Source organism: Neopsephotus bourkii, unplaced genomic scaffold (assembly GCF_033783945.1).
Source record: "Neopsephotus bourkii isolate Nb327-2 ecotype Australia unplaced genomic scaffold, CSIRO-AGI_Nbou_v1 NB_1060, whole genome shotgun sequence".
In the NCBI taxonomy this organism is placed as follows: Eukaryota; Metazoa; Chordata; class Aves; order Psittaciformes; family Psittacidae; genus Neopsephotus; species Neopsephotus bourkii.
In genome coordinates this window covers 2,640,757-2,657,325 of record NW_026901548.1, presented here as the reverse complement: position 1 = coordinate 2,657,325, position 16,569 = coordinate 2,640,757, and the positions used below count along the sequence as shown (strand labels likewise).

The 16,569-nt window shown below is 45.9% G+C and overlaps 1 long non-coding RNA gene across 2 annotated transcripts; it reads left to right on the top strand.

The window, feature by feature from the left end:
* The first annotated feature begins 833 nt into the window (after positions 1-833).
* On the top strand, positions 834-15,972 carry LOC133216645 (uncharacterized). Of its 2 annotated transcripts, none has more exons than XR_009726683.1 (3): positions 834-901; positions 1,358-1,460; positions 15,694-15,972. It is a non-coding gene; the product is annotated as an uncharacterized LOC133216645 (long non-coding RNA). The 2 variants fall into 2 exon arrangements; XR_009726684.1 differs by lacking the exon at positions 15,694-15,972 and adding an exon at positions 5,670-5,912.
* Positions 15,973-16,569: the final 597 nt, after the last annotated feature.

Below are 16,569 nucleotides of genomic sequence, written 5' to 3'. Positions count from 1 at the left end.
GACAGTCTGCAGTGAATAAACAAAGTTCCTGGGGAAATGGTATGCGGTGTTCAAACACTTTGCTGAACTTTCATGTTCTGTGAGTTGTAAGGAAGTGACTACAAAAGCCTTGGAAGAGCAAAGGAAGAGAGTTAGCTCAAGGCAAGGTGATATTCCCTCATTAAAATCTATTTGTGCAAAGTTAAGACGTCAAAGGAATTTCACATGTTCCAAGAGGGTATGAAAGCCCATGTTATTAGGGATCAGAAGGGACTTGGGAGTCCTATTTGCTGAAGAGGAGGGTGTAGTGAAAGAAGGGAGAAGAAAAAAAGAGGAAAAATAAATGTATTTGAGCATTTAATGTTATCTGAAAAGAATAATAAATTCAACTGCCTTAAAACAACAACTTCTGGTACCCGAGTGTGGATCACAGAAAACATTTTTAAGGGAGAAATGGTCTTCACAATATGGGCTGAGATTCTGCATGTGGCTTTTCAAGCCACGCTGCTGCACACGCAGACAGACACCCACAGTCCAGCTCCAAGGGCAGCCAGCCTTCTGCCACTTCACCCTATTTTATAGAAGGTGAATGAGGTTTAAGAGCAGGTTATTAACCCTTCGATTATCCAGATGTTTGCCTGTGTGGATGGTGTGTGCCCCAGAACCCTGGGATCACAGGCAGGGTTAGGATGAGATATTTAACCTTAAACCCGGCACTTCCTTGATTTTCACAGCTCAGTGATGACAGCATCAGGGTTTTTTACAACGCAAAGACCAAACACTCCTCGGGTGCAAAATCATTGGTGACTGTAGGGGTTTGGCCCTTTAAACAGAGGGGTTTGGGCAGAATCAGCGATTCAAAGCTGCCTGAGCAGAGACTGTGGCAAGGAATGCTATGTAGTCAGTCTGCTCCTCGCTGCTAGTGAGTAGAGGGGGAAATGAAAGTGGTCCTTTGATTCTGCACATCATGGTGTATTTGCCATCTGCAACAGTGGGAAAAGCTGCTATAAATACTAGTCTGAAGTACTAATAATCCTGCCTCCAGGCAAAATAGCTTTGGCTGCTGGTGGGGCATGCAAGTGAGCCAGACTGCAAAATTAAACAGCATTCACTGTGCCAGCAGTGACCTTTTCCTGTGCCTCTTTCCAAGTGCTGTGTGCTCAACAGGACGTGCTGTGGGACCTGCTTGGGAAACTCATCTAGTGCCTCAGTGTTGCGGTGGGGAGAGGGTGGCAGCAGATGGGATTGCAGTAGCATGCACAAGAATGGAGTTAGGAGAGCTCAGTTTATGACCCTCAGGGGCCCTGCTCCATGAGTGGTAACTGCTGAGGATGTGCATAGTGCTCACTGCATGCTTTTTTCTTCCTCTTTCCCTGAGAAATCAGCAGAAATCTCCTATCTCTGCCTGGGCTGGCCTGTCCATCTGTTCTGATGGCTTCTTTTATCACCAGCAGCCATGTGAAGAATGACCACATTAAAAGGTAAGGCTCTCTTTTTGTGCTGCTAGTAGACAAGGCCCTCCCCCAGGTTTGCATTAATGGAGAGTGGCGACGTGGCCACGCACTGATTGCATTTGCTAATGTTAATCACCAAGGGGCCAGGCGAGGTGAAGAAGTGAACTATATTTTATTCAGTTTGACAGAAGGAGGAGTTGAATGGAAATCATTTTTATCTCTGGTTGTGGCCAACCTAAATTAATGCTACCTCTGGTGCTGAAAGGCTCAGGAGAGCAGATGTCTGTATTTTATATGCTGTTCTTGGTAGGGGTACCAAAGCACACGTCAGACTGTGCATTAACTTAGGGACAAAGCTGATCCCTGTCCCTGGTTGCATGGCCTTTGCAGCCTGGAAGGTGAAGATGTAAGGAGTGAAGTCATGGTTTGGTTTTGCCAGCTTGAAACAAGGACAGGTCACTAGGGCTGGATTTCAAGTGCTGGAGAAGTGGATGGCAGGTCCTTTGCCATGACACACACAGAGGGAAAGCGAGGAGGGAAGATGCTTTAGCAACTCTTTAGCAGAACACTGATTAATTGTTGAGCACCCGTGACTATGAGGCCCATCCTGCCAGGCATGTAGACCCTCAGCAGCCTCCTCAGACTAAACCAACACAGACCAGGTTGAGGGCTGCATGTTGGGCTGTTCCCCAGACGCACCCAAACCTTGCAGTCTAAGTAATACTGCAAGCTTTCAAGGCTTAAATAGGGGGTGAGGTATTGCAGAGGATAGATACTGCTGCTGCTGTGCCCAGGTGGGGGAGAAGTTACTAGAAGCCTGGCAAGGACCTTGTTTCTAACTTCCCTGCTGTGAATTCCTTGCCAGTGGATCCAGGGTGCTGCTTGCCCAAGCAAGCAGGAGAATGGCCAAACCTGGTAGTACCCAGGCACCAGAAGCCCTTTCCTGCCTTGCATCTTGCATGTTTTTCTTAGGAAAGCATCTTATGTTTGCATCTTGAAGCTTGCATTTACTTCTCAGAAAAAGAAACACTGTGCTACTGATAGATGAAAACAGAGCAGTGACTGGAAAGGGAGAGGATAGAAGAGGCTTGGTGAAATCTACCCAGTGAATGAAAGAGAGATGGGCAGGAGAGCGAATGGGAAAGCAAATGTGATAACAGGCAGAGTGTGGTGAGCAGTGCCACGCACCCACCTATGGGTAGGATGCTGGGAGCCAAGCCAAGAGGCACTGCGAGCACGTTTCCATTTCTTTATTCTCTGTATCATGCTCCTCTTCTCATTTCAGGGTCTGATCAAGTCTGACTATTGTCACCCCTCTTTGCTCTATAGACACCTATTAATGTTGACAGTTTAGGTGGCTGGGGGATGTGGTATTAGTACTGACAAATGCTGGTAATTTGCAGGCAATGTTTTCCCTCTAGCACCAGTGGGAAATCACCTAACCTTTGCCAATAATTCTTAACATAACTCACAAAACCTCATCTTCCATCATTATGAAGAGCGGCGCTTCTGAATATTATCAGCTGCTTCTTGTATGCCTCCATGCTAGACTATACAGAGGAGGTGATATTAATCAGTGTGTGAGGCCCACTGTAGTATGAAGGATTCTCTTGCAAGATCTTTTTACCATATGCTCTCTGATATTAAGCTTACTTCATTATGCTTTCAGATCTCTTATTTTTTGTCGACCTGTCACTTAGCTTTAACTATTTTTTAGCTGTTATTATTATATCATTCTCTTTTTAAACCATAATTTGCTTAACATGGCCATGGAGAGCACTTGTATATGTTTATGCTTTAAACCAACACTGATTCATCAATAACTGGTGGACTGGTGTAACTGGCGCAGGTCTGAAGGCTGCAATGGGAACACTGAGCTAAGTCTGACCCGCCATCCACACACTGAAGCACAAGTAGAAGATTTTCACAAGTGCTGAGTTTAGAGCAGCTTCTGTGGAGCACACATTGAGCTGTGGCCATTGGAGTCTGGCAAATCTTGCCTTAATTTTTCCAAAGGAGAATATACAAAGAAATGGCACTGATTGATAAGAAATACCCTGGCATTGCGCTAAGCCGCGGAACCTCCCGAGTTCAACTGCAGCCCAATCTTATTTTGCAGGGGCTGAAGCCAAACAATGCTGATAGCAACTGTCTTTAAAGTGAAATTAAAATGTAATGAGGGTGGGAGGCAGGGACAAGCTAGCATGGACCATCTGAGCTGTTGCAATTCTAGCATTCATCAGTGCCGCCGAGAGCGGCGAGCGGCTGGTGTGTTATTGATGCAGGGGGAGAGGCAGGTTATTGCATTATTGACATACAGTAGGTGGAGAAAGATTACCATGTTAGCAGTGCTACAAGGAGAGAGATTATCCAAACGCAATAAGCCATTGTTACAGCAACGACATTTTTCCACACCCTCCCCCCTCTTCTTATCCCGTCCTTTCCACCTCCTGCCTGCATAATATGAAAGGTCAGTAATATCCAGACAGATGGTTGGGAGGGTTTATGGAAAGGGGCTGCTTTCTTTGGTCATTTTTCTGAAATGGTGATTGTGCTCAGAAAGGAAAAAAAAAAAAAAGAAAGAGAAAGCATTTGGGTTTTCTGACTGGGATTAACTCATCCGAATGCTGTACTAGGCAAGAGAGAATTTGGGCTGGGAGATTGTCCCTTTCACTGACATCTGTGCTACTCTACATGACAGCTCTGAGAGGCACAGCTGCACCATAGGCACTGGAATAACCAGGGGATAAATGCCACTGAATTTGGGCTCTTTATGTAATAGATAACTTTACTAAATCCTCTTTTGATGTAAAAAAGGGGCTGTAAACTTTTTGAGGAGGGTCTCTGCCATGCACTGATCCTCAAAGGACTCTGCTCCCTCATTGAGAGAGTGTTTAGCTCTCAGGTTCACTTTTTCTTTTCTCGTTGAAACCTGTCTCCTCTTATATTTCAGTTCCCTGGATTCAGTTCTGTCTTCATCTGGAGCTGCTTGTTTGCTCTTATTATACATAATTGAGTAAAATCATTACCCACTGCAGAGAAAGTGACTCGCTGTGTAAAATACCCTCCCCAGGAAAAGCATCAAGCTGTGCTCATGGGTCAGCTCTGCAGTTCAGAGAAGTTCATGCCAAGATTCCCCATCCATGGCTGCGAGCTCTGGAGCTGGCCTGAAAGTGATCAGCTCATATCCTCTTGGATTTAATTGGGTTACAGGGATGACTTCTGATCCCTGATCCCCAGGGAAGGAGCCACAAAGATTGCCGCGTCTGCAGCAATCTCATCTGCCCGTGGCTGCAGTCAGGGGGAGAAGAATGGCTGCTTAATCAGAAGCACAATCTAAAAATGTCACATTATTATTTATGAAGTGTTTAATAATCACACCACAATCATCGGATGCACTGAGGTGGAAAACGAAAATGTAATTTTTCATATAATATATACGAATTCTGTTATTTTGGGAGGAAAAAAACCCACCACCCGAAGTAAATTGTTTCCTCTAATTTGAAGAATAGAGTTTGTGCTCGCCTTGCAACAACACCTCATTTCTGTGAGGATCAGAAGTCACACAGCTGGGGCAGTCCTGAATTTAGCAGCCTGGATCAGCTAGCCGTGCCCTTCTGCTCTCCACATCCATCACTCCTTGCTGGTATAAAACCCTGCAAAGTTCCTTCATCCCTGAGCATCGCAGCCCAGGCACTGGATTGTCTCTGAGCAGCACACTGAGAAGTTCAAACCTGGTACTGTCTGTGAATACTAACAACAATCTACAGCTTTTAGATAACACTATAGTATAACGGTGTTTCCAGCTGGGATAGAGAAACAGCTCTCTCATAAAAAACACTGATGTAGGGGTGGCTGAAGGGCAAACTGCTTTTGGATAGTTGTAGGGATAGAAACCAAGCGGGTACAGGGAGCATCTCTGCTGTGGGCATGATGCTGGAAAACGTGAAAGGTTTCATGAGAAAGGCAAGCAGGCCACTGAGGGAGAAAAAGGAACGTGGAGTGTTTCCAAACAGAAATAAATCTGATTTATTTATTGATCTAATTTATTATTAGATGTGTCTGGTTTCGCCTGTATATTTCACTGAACGTCTTTTCCATCTTTATGTCTTTCCCTTTGTGACCAGGGAAGTATTTTGTAGAACTTCAGCTTAAAAACATAAACCCTGATCTCATCCTTTCTTTCCAACCTGCCCTTGTCTTTAGTGATGTCTTTCTTCGCCTTTGTATTTTCAGATCATGGCTCTTAGATGGAGTTGAGCTGAGCTGCTCCGTGTCCTGTCGCAGGGGAAGGGGGTTCAGAGCACGTTATTCCTCCAAGGCTGATGCCTTTTGCTGCCTCCTCGTTTGTGTGCCAGCATGATCAGCAATGGAACACAGCCGAGGGGATGGCAGAGCCCAGGCATTCAGCTCTGCTCAGGAATTTATGCTCCCTCTGTTGGCTGCTTGGCTCTGGAGCAGTGGAGTTCAAAGTGAACGCTGTTAGTTTATGTCAGGCAGGCAGAGTTTCTCTACTTCTAATGCCTGGTGGCCAGCAAGGCAGTTTGGGAGGGCCCTGTCAAAATAAAGGGTCTATTGCTTCAAGAATTTGATTACCCAGTTGCTTCTGAATGTGGTTGTGGATAACTCATTGAAACACTTCAGTCTGGGGTATGTGTGGGAGGAACAGCACAAAGCTGAGGTCTCTGTAAGTCTGAGCAGCCTCAGGTGCACTCCAGCTCATCCCTAGGACAAAGAACCTTCCTGACATGGGGGGGCAGACATGACCCCACATTTGTCATCTGTGCCTTGGGCCTGGTTGTGGTGCAAAGCCTGGTGCCTCTGCAGTGATGCTCTCAGCTCACCCACAGCTTCCCCCACAAACACTTGCAGCAGCATTCGGTCTGCATCTCTCCTCATACTCTGCTCCTAACCCACCCCATGGGTGTATAAGTGATGGCATGGGGAGGAAGACAACACAGCCCCATCCAGACATATATTTCACATAGCTTCCCATGTATCATACCATCTCTGTTGATTAATGCAGTGCAATCAACAGTTTAATATGTTACTACTAAATACGTTAATTATATTATTCCTTTCTGACACCGCAATCACTAGATTTTTATGCTTTGATGCTGAATCTAGTAAAACTTTAAATTAGAGTAATTAAATAATTAGCTGTAATATGTGACAAGCCAACAAAACGATTGCTGGTTTATTATTTTTGTGGTGGCATCATTGCTGTTTGTGTTCAGGCAGCCAGGCCTTGCAAGGGAGAGCACAGGAATCCCATCCTACTGCAGGACCAGGGATCTCAGCCAGGGTCAGTTTCGACCAGGGAAAGTAATTTGTATTGTCTGAAGCTCTCCATGGTTTTCTGACATCTGTTGCTTTGTCTTTAAGGTATATTTCATCACCCCTTTCTCCTTAAGAACTATTTCTACTCTTTTCCAAAGCTCTACCTGTCCCTAATGGCTTTTCCCTCTCTGTTTAACCCTATACTTCAGTGCACTTGTTTAGGCCTTTCTCTTTGGTTCGGGGCTCTGTCTGCATGCCTATATTTTATTTATGTATCCATTTATATCTATTACCTGCCCAACACATCCCTGTGACAACTGGAAAAAGAAATATCTCCTTTTCTGCCCGTGGAGCTCCTGCTGGGGAAGATGTGTTAGGTGAGGTTTCAGTCTGAAATGTCTAAAGCTGGGCAGCCCTGCAAAAGAAATGGATCTGTCAGTGCTACGTTGTGGTGTGCTCAGAAATCAAATAGCAATTTAGATGAGCAGGAACACCGCCAGCACAGACTTGGGATCTTCTCCTCTTTGCCTCTTCTCCCACTCCCTCTGGTTCTCCACTGCTCCCCCAGACATTCATGGGACCACTTGTGCCTTGGCATCATGCAAAGTGCTTGTGGGATGCAATGGCAATGACTGGGTTTTATAACTCTTTTGGAGATCACTCAGATTTTTAAGTTGGCATCTGAACAAGATCCTGTTATTGAGGATGTCAGGTTTTAATGGAGCTTTCTTTGCTTGTTTGCTTGCTTGTTTTAATGCCAGCTGTTTTCTTACGGGTTGGTGCCAGCAGGAAATCCTGCTCTTGTGCATTATTCAAGACCCTTTAGGTGAGAAAGGGGATGCTTCCCTGGCCCCTCTGCAGTGCTTTGGAGCTGCAAACCATGGCCAGAGGCAAAATGAGTGTCCTCATTTTCCAGCTCCCTCCCATGACAGTGGGCAAAGCCTCTGGACCGGCACCCAAAAGCGTTTTGGCTTGTTCCAGCAAGGTGCGCCTCGTGCAACCCGTTGGCACATGGACATTGGCATCTCACCGTGATGAAAACCCACAGCCACAAAGGGAGGACTCTGGGCTCAGGGACCCTTCTGAGTGTCAGGTTTAGTCCCTCCTGTACACATCCTCCTCTTCTCAGCAGCTCTACCAAAGCCTGAGAGCAGCAGTGATGCTCTTTACAGCCCCACTGAGTGTGAGGAGAAGTGACAAGATTTTCCTATAAATACGACTCTAATGACACGAATGTGCAAACCCCTTAGGAGGGATCCAGGTGAATTTCACACTCTCTGATAGGTTTTGGTTGTTGTTTCATTTCCTTGTAGCTAATTTTTTACCTTGCTGCAAGTTCTGGGCTGCACTTTACCTGCGTTTGTGCAGACAGCTTAGGCTACATCCCCAGAAACACAGCAAGCTTCTAAATTAAATCCTTCACAGCAATGCAGCACTTTACAGCCTTGAATTGGCTATTAATCCTCACACTCCCTCTCAGCCAGCAAACAGTCTGTCTCCTCTGAAATAAGTGGAAAACAAAGCAAAAGAGCCAGGTTAACTTTGGCTGCCCGGTACCACCGTCAACCTTAGTGGGCTTCTGCCAGGGTTAATTTGGCTTAGATTCTGCTTTTAAAAAGCAGAGCCTCCAGTTTTCATCTCCTCCTATCTGTGCCTTTATTTGGTGAGTAATGACACCCATAACCCTGACAGAACATCAAACTGCCGAGCCTTTTGCTGTTGCTGTTTTTCTAGCAATGCAAAACGCGCTCTCTATTGCTCATGATCCATTTCAAGCGTTTTACATCATAGGTACCTATCTGGCATCGCTGCTCCCTGAGATGCTGCTTGCTGGGATGTGAATTTTGTTGCTTTCCCTGGGGAATGTTAATTCTCTCCCTTGTTTTAACATCTTAAAAAGGAGCGGTAGGGAGTAACCTTGCAAAGTAACAAGGGTGTTAAAAAGAAAGCAATTGTTGAGCAGGCAATTTATTTTTTCCATGAGAAGCATTATTTGAAGTTAGAAATCTGAATATAGACTCTGCTGAAATGGGATTTTAGCAAAATGAGTGGAAACCCAAAAATAAGAGTAATTAATTCACTTTGCTCCTAACTCCGTAGGTATTTGGTAGGCTTGGCTCTTGCACAGCAGAAGTTGGATAACGTTGCAGGGGGAGGGCTGTAAAGTAACTTACACCAGGTGGAAGCTTGATGAGATCCAAGTTAAATAGGTGCCTCTCAGGGCATGTTACAATAGCTCTACCTTTCAGCCTATTATAGAGCAGGCTGCTTGCAAACCAGTGGGATCTATTGTCCGTCACCTCCAGTGCTATTTATATGGGTAATTTAATTTAACACCAGCAGGAGACTTCCAAATAACTCTCCCCAGCATGGGAAGAACAATAACCTCTAGTGCATATTCACACAGTATCTGTGACCTGCGGGGCTGGCCGTGCTTGGGAGGGGATGTGCTGCTCTGTTTGGAGGAGAACTGAAGGCAGATAGGCCTTTACCCTCTTTCTGTTTTATTTAAGGGATATTCTAATCCTCTTTCTCAGAGCTGGGTCTCCAGGGCTCATCATATCCCTGCCATTTCTTTCTCCTAGCTCTTGCATTTGCTGTATTATATTAAGCTGCACAAATCACATCTGCCTTTATGACCCAGCCTCTATGTTGGAGTTTTTTGGGCCATTACACAAATCTGGTTTCAACAACAGCCCAGTAAACAACTGTATTGACCCAGGAGCAGTGTGTGTGGCTCTTAGGGCATGGGGACGTTGGAGCTGAGAGCTGGGAATCTCGGAACTGCATCCCTCGCCCCGCTGTGCCAGCCGGTGTTTTGGGTGATGGTCTCTCTTGTTTTGGCTCTCATGACATTAAGCCTCAGTGGAAAGGCAACTGCAACTGCCAGTTTCACGGAGGTTATAACCCACCCATCACAATATGGTGTGTGTCTGTGGAGGGTGAGGATTTATAGGCTTGTGGAAAGATGCCACATGCTTCCTAGCCGGTGAATGGAAAGAGGAGAGTACTAATTAGGTCTGTGATGTTGGCAGATGGATCCATGTGTCAGGGAAAGAAAGCACTGCGCTGTACAGGATCCGGCCATCTTTCAAGTGTATTCATCAATATATGTAAACCAGGAAGAAGAGTTATTCCACATTGGAAGAGCACAACACAGATTTCAGCACCAGGCTGCTATGAAAGATGCAACCTTCCGAACGGAGCTATTTCTGAATACATCATTTAACTTATCTCACAGCACAGCTGTCTTGTGTTATTCCAAATGTCACTAAGTTTGGGGAGCTTTCTGACAGGAAATGTGCTCGGTATTTCTTTGGCTGCCTTTATTAATTGAACCAGAGAAGGAACAAGTGTGTACAAATGGTTTCATTTGACACCTGGGATATATTGATGCTGGTGTTTTATCCTTTGAGTATTATTAGCTGGAGCAGAAGTTTTCCAGGCTGGGTACCAGTTTTATTTAGTGCCTTCACATGTCGGGGGGAAGCTGGTGGCCTTGCCTGCAGATCTCATGGCCCAGGTGAATGCTCAAAGCTCTGGCTTTGCCTGCAGGTATCAGTCCTTGCACTACATTTCCTCACTCCTTTATTTTCATACAATCATAGAATAGTAAGGGTTGGAAAGGACCTTAAGATCATCCAGTTCCAACCCCTGCCATGGGCAGGGACACCTCACACTAAACCATGGCACCCAAGGCTTTATCCAACCTGGCCTTGAACACTGCCAGGGATGGAGCATTCACAACTTCACTGGGCAACCCATTCCAGTGCCTCACCACCCTTACAGTAAAGAATTTCTTCCTTAGATCCAATCCACTTTTGGAGTTGAAGCAACAAGAGCGACTTCCCTGCTTCAGCTCCATCACTTAGGCCTGTGCATATCAGACCCCAGTATTCTTCCCATGAACTGACTGCTCTGCTGCATCCTGCCAGATGATGCTGCCCCTTAACACCGAGCAAATCCCAGGGCATTCTGGCCCCACACTGGGGTGCTGATGGCTGAAGGCACACGCTCAGCTTTCCTGGGAGCTGTGTTTGATTGCTGCACTCAGTTAGTCACTTCCCCACCCCCATGCTTTATTTATAATCCCAGTTTTCTCCACGAGTCACGACAAGGTTGTAGCCAAAAGCTGGGGAGAGGAGGGATGATTCACGGATAACCCCCTCTCCTGTTCTGTGTCCCGAGAACTTGGGGAACCTGAAAGCAAAGCAGTTCTGAACTAATGCAACAGCTCATGCTGGAGCTGTAGAGCGATAAATTACCTGGCCTGTCCCTTCTCCTTCCCTCCGGTGGCTCTGGCACCGGCGTGCTATGATTAATATGGGCATTGCAAGTAATATTAAGCACAGTGGAAGGTTTCCATGAGCCAAAGGCTACTTGGGGCCATTTCATGTGCTGGAATGAGGGCTGTTAGGGAAAATGTGGGCATTGCCATTTCATAAAATGCGTGAAGAGCTGGCTCTAAGGGAAGACACATCTCCCTCCTTTAAGAGGAGGCCCCAGAAAGGCAATGCGCTGTTTTCCCAACACCTTTTTGTGCCTAATGCTGAAGTTCTTGAGCTGTTGCAGAAAACAGGAATATTTAGGCCCTCTCAGTGCAATAGTTAAGAATAGCCTCACAGTTTACTTATCTTCATACAAACCTTTTAATATACCCAGTCATTTTGCAGCAGATGGGAAACAGGTATGGAGGAGACCCAAGCAGCTGGCCCAAGGTCATAGGGAACGCTGCAACAGAGCCGGAGCTGAGTCCAGGTCTGCAGATCCTGAGCCAGATCCCCAGTGACTGGGTGACGTCCTCACTTAGCGAGCAATGAGAGGTTACACACTGAGAGCCAAGCCATGTCCTGGGCTATCCTCACCCCTATCTGCTGACAGAGAAGGTCTCCAAATTGCTGCTGAGGGCTGAGATCTGTCCTTATGGATGCTGAGCTTAACCCTGAGCTGGGATCTCAGTAGGAACAAGGGGGGCTCAGCATCTCTGTCAGTGATAGCCAGGATTTCGCTTTGTATAGCAACATCTATGCTAGGGAGAGCTGGTGGAGCTGGTCATCTTGCAGCATGCATGAGTATATATGAATATGTGGATATGTAACCTACCTCCCACATACTGAGAGGGAGCTCAGTGCCATGGCTCTGCTGAGAGCCCTCCCTGCTCGCACTTGTGATGCTCCCAATCAATACATGTTTAGACAGCATTTCCCTGTTAATTTTTGTTTGGTGGCCTTTGCAGGGAGTGCAACGAGGTGCTTGTACAAACACAGCAGGGCAGAAGAGGGGGCACATCCTGCTTCACTCATCACCAGCCTGGAAACACTTTGTGGAGGGGAGGCTCTCTAAGGGGCTCCCCAGCACTGATGTGGGGAGCCCCCAGACCCAAGCAATGCCATTTGCAAACCCATAAGGCTGTTCCAATGAGGGCTGTCTCTTTTCTTACAACCACTTCATGAAACAGATGCTTGAGTTGTTCCTTCAGCTAGAAGGTAACTGCTAATTAGTTTTGTATACAGCATAAGCCTGCGCTCCACATGGCATACTTCATGTCAGCAAAGGAACCCTAGCAGGGACTTTATCTGTTTGCTGTCCTCCCCCAGTATTCAGGAGAGAAACAAGAGTTCCATCACCAGCTCTGCCTTCCTGTTCTTATCATTCCTCTCTTAAAAATGAAGTCATGGATCCCATTGGGATGAAATGGGGTGTTTGGAGAAGGGAACCAGATGCTTCTCCCTAGCTGGGCTCACCTTCTTCCCATGAGGGCTGCATGGCTGCTGGGAAGCTCCACATGTACGTGGTGGCTGCATGGCAGGGTTGTTTCCTTTCATCAGGGCCCCTTGGCCACTTGGGGATTGCACATGTAGGGGAGGAACACAACGCATGGCCCATTTGAAGTCTTCTTTATACATATTCAATTCCCCTTGACGCAATGGGCAACGCAGCAAAGCAGCCCCTCATGGTCTTGCATGCCAGTAATTTGCAGATTAAAACTCCTCCAATGTGCATCTCCACAATGGACCCTGCCTTGTCTGGGATGGGGCTGTGGAACCTTTGTGGTGATAATCTGGGAATTAAGAGGCTTTAATAAAAAGATGTGACATGACAGGTCATAGGAAGAGAAAAGAACCAAATCTGTTACTCCCAAATGGCTTAATCCTGTGTGAGTGGAGATCCTCGCTCCAAGGGTGCCAGTGGGATTCAGGGATGCTCAGCACCTTGCTCCCAGAGCTTGTGATCCCCTAGGACAGGGCTAATTGTGTTATGAGTTTGCTGTTCTCAGTGTGCCCCATAGAACCAACCTGTGGGGACTCCACTGCTTTGTGGAGCTCTTCTTAAGTACGCACCACCCCAGGGCTTGCTGCCCTTAGCCCTTGTCTGCAGGGGACCCATGCTCCATCCTGGGCTGGCTGCATGCTGGCCTTGGCCATGATCCTCCCTCTGCTCCCAGCTCATTCCAGAGAGGACTCCGGACCCCACACACTGAGCGTAAGCCCATGCACATTAATTACACTTGGGTTCCTTGTGAAAATCCAGCAGCAATCCTCACCCAGTACTTGTCTCTAAACAAACTGTTAATATTTTAAGTGTCTTTCATGAACTGGAGCCTAATTAATTAAAGGTTTATGAAAAACAATTAGGTTTTGATAGGGATCACCTTCTCCCGAGTCCCATGTCTGCCCAGGAGAAAGAGAGGGGTTAGAAAGGCTCAGGTTGAAATTTAGAACTGCAGTGAATAAGAGAATGCACAAATCCCACATGGATTGGGGAAATTAGGACATTTGGTGCCAGATTGTCTGACTAATTAGATTTCTATCAAGTCCTGAGGGACTGGCTGATGCAGCATTTTAATTTAAAGCTGCAGCAGCAGCAGCTTTTCTCCTTCTCAAGCTCTTTATCACGTTGTCTGCGTTCCCAACATGCAGCCGGTTTCCTTCCCAGCGCTGCACCTCTGCAAGGCTCAAACCTTCTTGCTCTGCGTTTGACAGCATGGCTTTGCTGTTAGGTTTCGTTGGAATGGGAAGACAGCCCTCTCTGTCTGCAAGGGGCTTTTCCCATGACATGAGGCACGGCGTTCCGTGACAGGCGCGTGAGATGGGGACAAGCTGAGGTGTCTCTGAGCTACCCAGTGCACCGGCTAGGCTTGATCATTGAGAGCATCTTCACAATGGGTGTGTTAGGCAGGAAAGCAGAGAAGAAAACAGCCCATCTGCTCCCTGAACCTGCTCACTGGGCACCAAGGGCGTAGCTTTGCGTTTCAGGATGGAACACTGGCAATTTCTTGCAGTTAGTTCATTTCCAGCCTGAACTCTGGAATGAGGACCGGTGCTGGATCGACTGCTCCCTGCAGGGTGAATAGAACAGCACCTCTTTCAGTTATATCCATTTAAAATATGGTGATGCAGTTGTGCTGCATCAGGGCTGGGAAACAGAGCAGCTTGGTGGCAAAGCTGTGCAGTGAGTACGAGCCTGAGGTCCCCATCCCTAAACTGTGTTGCTCAGGCACCTAATTTAGAGCAGGCATCTAACTTTTAAATCCCTGAAGTTGCAGGGCCTGAGCTCAGGTTTATTGTATATGGAGCAATGCACAAATGGATTCAAAATGGCAAAAGTGTCAGATTCCTACTTAATAGGCACCAAAATTTAATGCTAATTGCTCCAAAATTAGTTAGAATTATTGAAACAGAATAAGAGGAGTTTTTAAAGCCATTTCTTACTTGACAGGACAAGATTGCAAATATCCCCCTGTCCTATTCAATGAAAACTTATGATGCTCTTACTGCTATTTTATATGATGGATACATAATTAACAGGGTCTATGGAATTATTTCTTCTCCCATTTTGCTCTATTTCTTCCAGATTATTTTATCAAAAAAAAGAAAAAAAAAGAGATAATAGAATTATATCTTCTGCTTCAATGAAACTGAAAACTATTATTCCTCTCGATAACCAAACCCAGCAAAGTCACCCATTCCAGTGAATATTAAACACAAAAAGTACCTTTCAGATGTATTATGGATCTGCTGCTTAGCAGTCTTTGACTCATTGCTTTGTGAGGAGAAGTTCGGCAGCAAAGAGAGCGAAAATGAAATCACTGCCTCTGAAGACATTGAATTTCCCAGCGTTCATTGATTGAAAGCAGGACTATAACATTATTGAGATGGTTCCACTTAACCTCATTTTCCTGTTATTATTTTGTTATGCTTTTTGGGGAAGGTTATAGAATACTTATTTACTCCTGTCGCTGATCCCTAGGTGCTAAACATGATTTAACCCCACTGTGTTTCAGCCGGATGCAGGATGCAAACGGTAACAGGAGCCTGGCCAGGACCAACAGCCCTGTTTGTGGCCTGATGATTTCCATTTACAGGGTATGTGTTAAAGAGGGAAAAGGGCAGCTATTACTGTAAAAGCATTAAGAGACCTAGTGATGGATGAGATCCCACTGACCTGGGTAATAAAGAAGCATGGAACAAAAAGGACATTTCTAGCCTCCAAGTGCCCAGAGCCGGCGGGCTTAGAAAGGTGCCATAAGCACCACGATGAGAGCAAATGAGTTTGAGCTCCCATGAAAGTAAAGCTCTTATTTAGGATCCTAAGAGGGATGCAGGATTCTCAGAAAGGTGAAGTCCCTAATTCTCTCACTTAGATTGGTGGACCTATAAAGGGCTCCAATAGTTCTGTGCTGGTGCTTTTTCATCCTTAGAAGTTTTGGAACAGATAGAAAAATGCGGAATGCTGCTTCTAAAACACACTTTCAGAAAGCTGCTTCTGCAGAGAGATTTCCCCCCCCCCTTGCTCTCCTTCTGTTTCTCTCCCCCCCATAGAGAAATAGACAAAACTTCCAATGTATTTGGATTACCTAGAAATTAATTGTCTTTCTTTTCCTTTTCCTTTCACTGAAAGAAAACAGAAGAATGGCACAGGCCATTGTTTTGCATCAATGATGCTGTTTTATTTCCCTTTCTTTTGTTTTAAATCCCAGGTTATTTCCAAATGAGATTGGGGCGCATCCAGACAACAGCTTCTCTCATTGGAAGGCAGTCATTGGGAATGTGAGGGAGGGATATGCCACTTGTCCTCATGGGTCGTTGGATCTAGTCTGCAGTTCCAATGGCTAAAGTTACACAGAGAAACCCCCTAGCTGGAGGCCTGAAATCAGAAAAGGAAAAGGTATTGGGTTGAAAATCATCAAAATGAGGCAATTTTGACTTTTCCCACATATAATTCCTGCTTGTAATAAGGAATTAACCTGTGAAAAATTGGCTGCATTAACCTGTGAAAAATTGGCTGTGGCTCTGCTGGGATTAATGTGGTTTTGGAAATAAACCAGTGATCTGCACACGCATTTGTTTTGATTTGTAATGTGCAGATTGGGAAAATATCGTTGTGAGTGACCATGATAGATGTTATTCATATCATTCGGTGAATAACGCTGTGATGAACGAGTTGAGGATCGCTTCCAGTGTAATAGAACAAGTCAAGCCTGAAGTTTTGAAGCCAGAAAGTCTTGTTTCAGTGATTTCCAAAAGCAAATAGTTTTGTTTCTAATGCAGACATTTCCAGGATTCCCCTCTCCTGATTTGAGCTGGATAAGTTAACCTGGGACAGTTCCAGGAGGGAAGGACACAGGAGACTGGGGAATACTTGCACCTGGAGCTATTGATAGTGGTTGGATCTGAGCTGTCACCGTGGCCAGATGGCCAACAGCATCCTGGCCTGTGTCAGCAATAATGTGGCCACCAGGACCAAGGCAGTGATGGTCCCCCTGTACTGGGCAATGGTGAGGCTGCACCTTGAATCCTGTGTTCAATTTTGGGTCCTTCACTACAGGAAAAGACATTGAGGTGCTGCAGGAGAT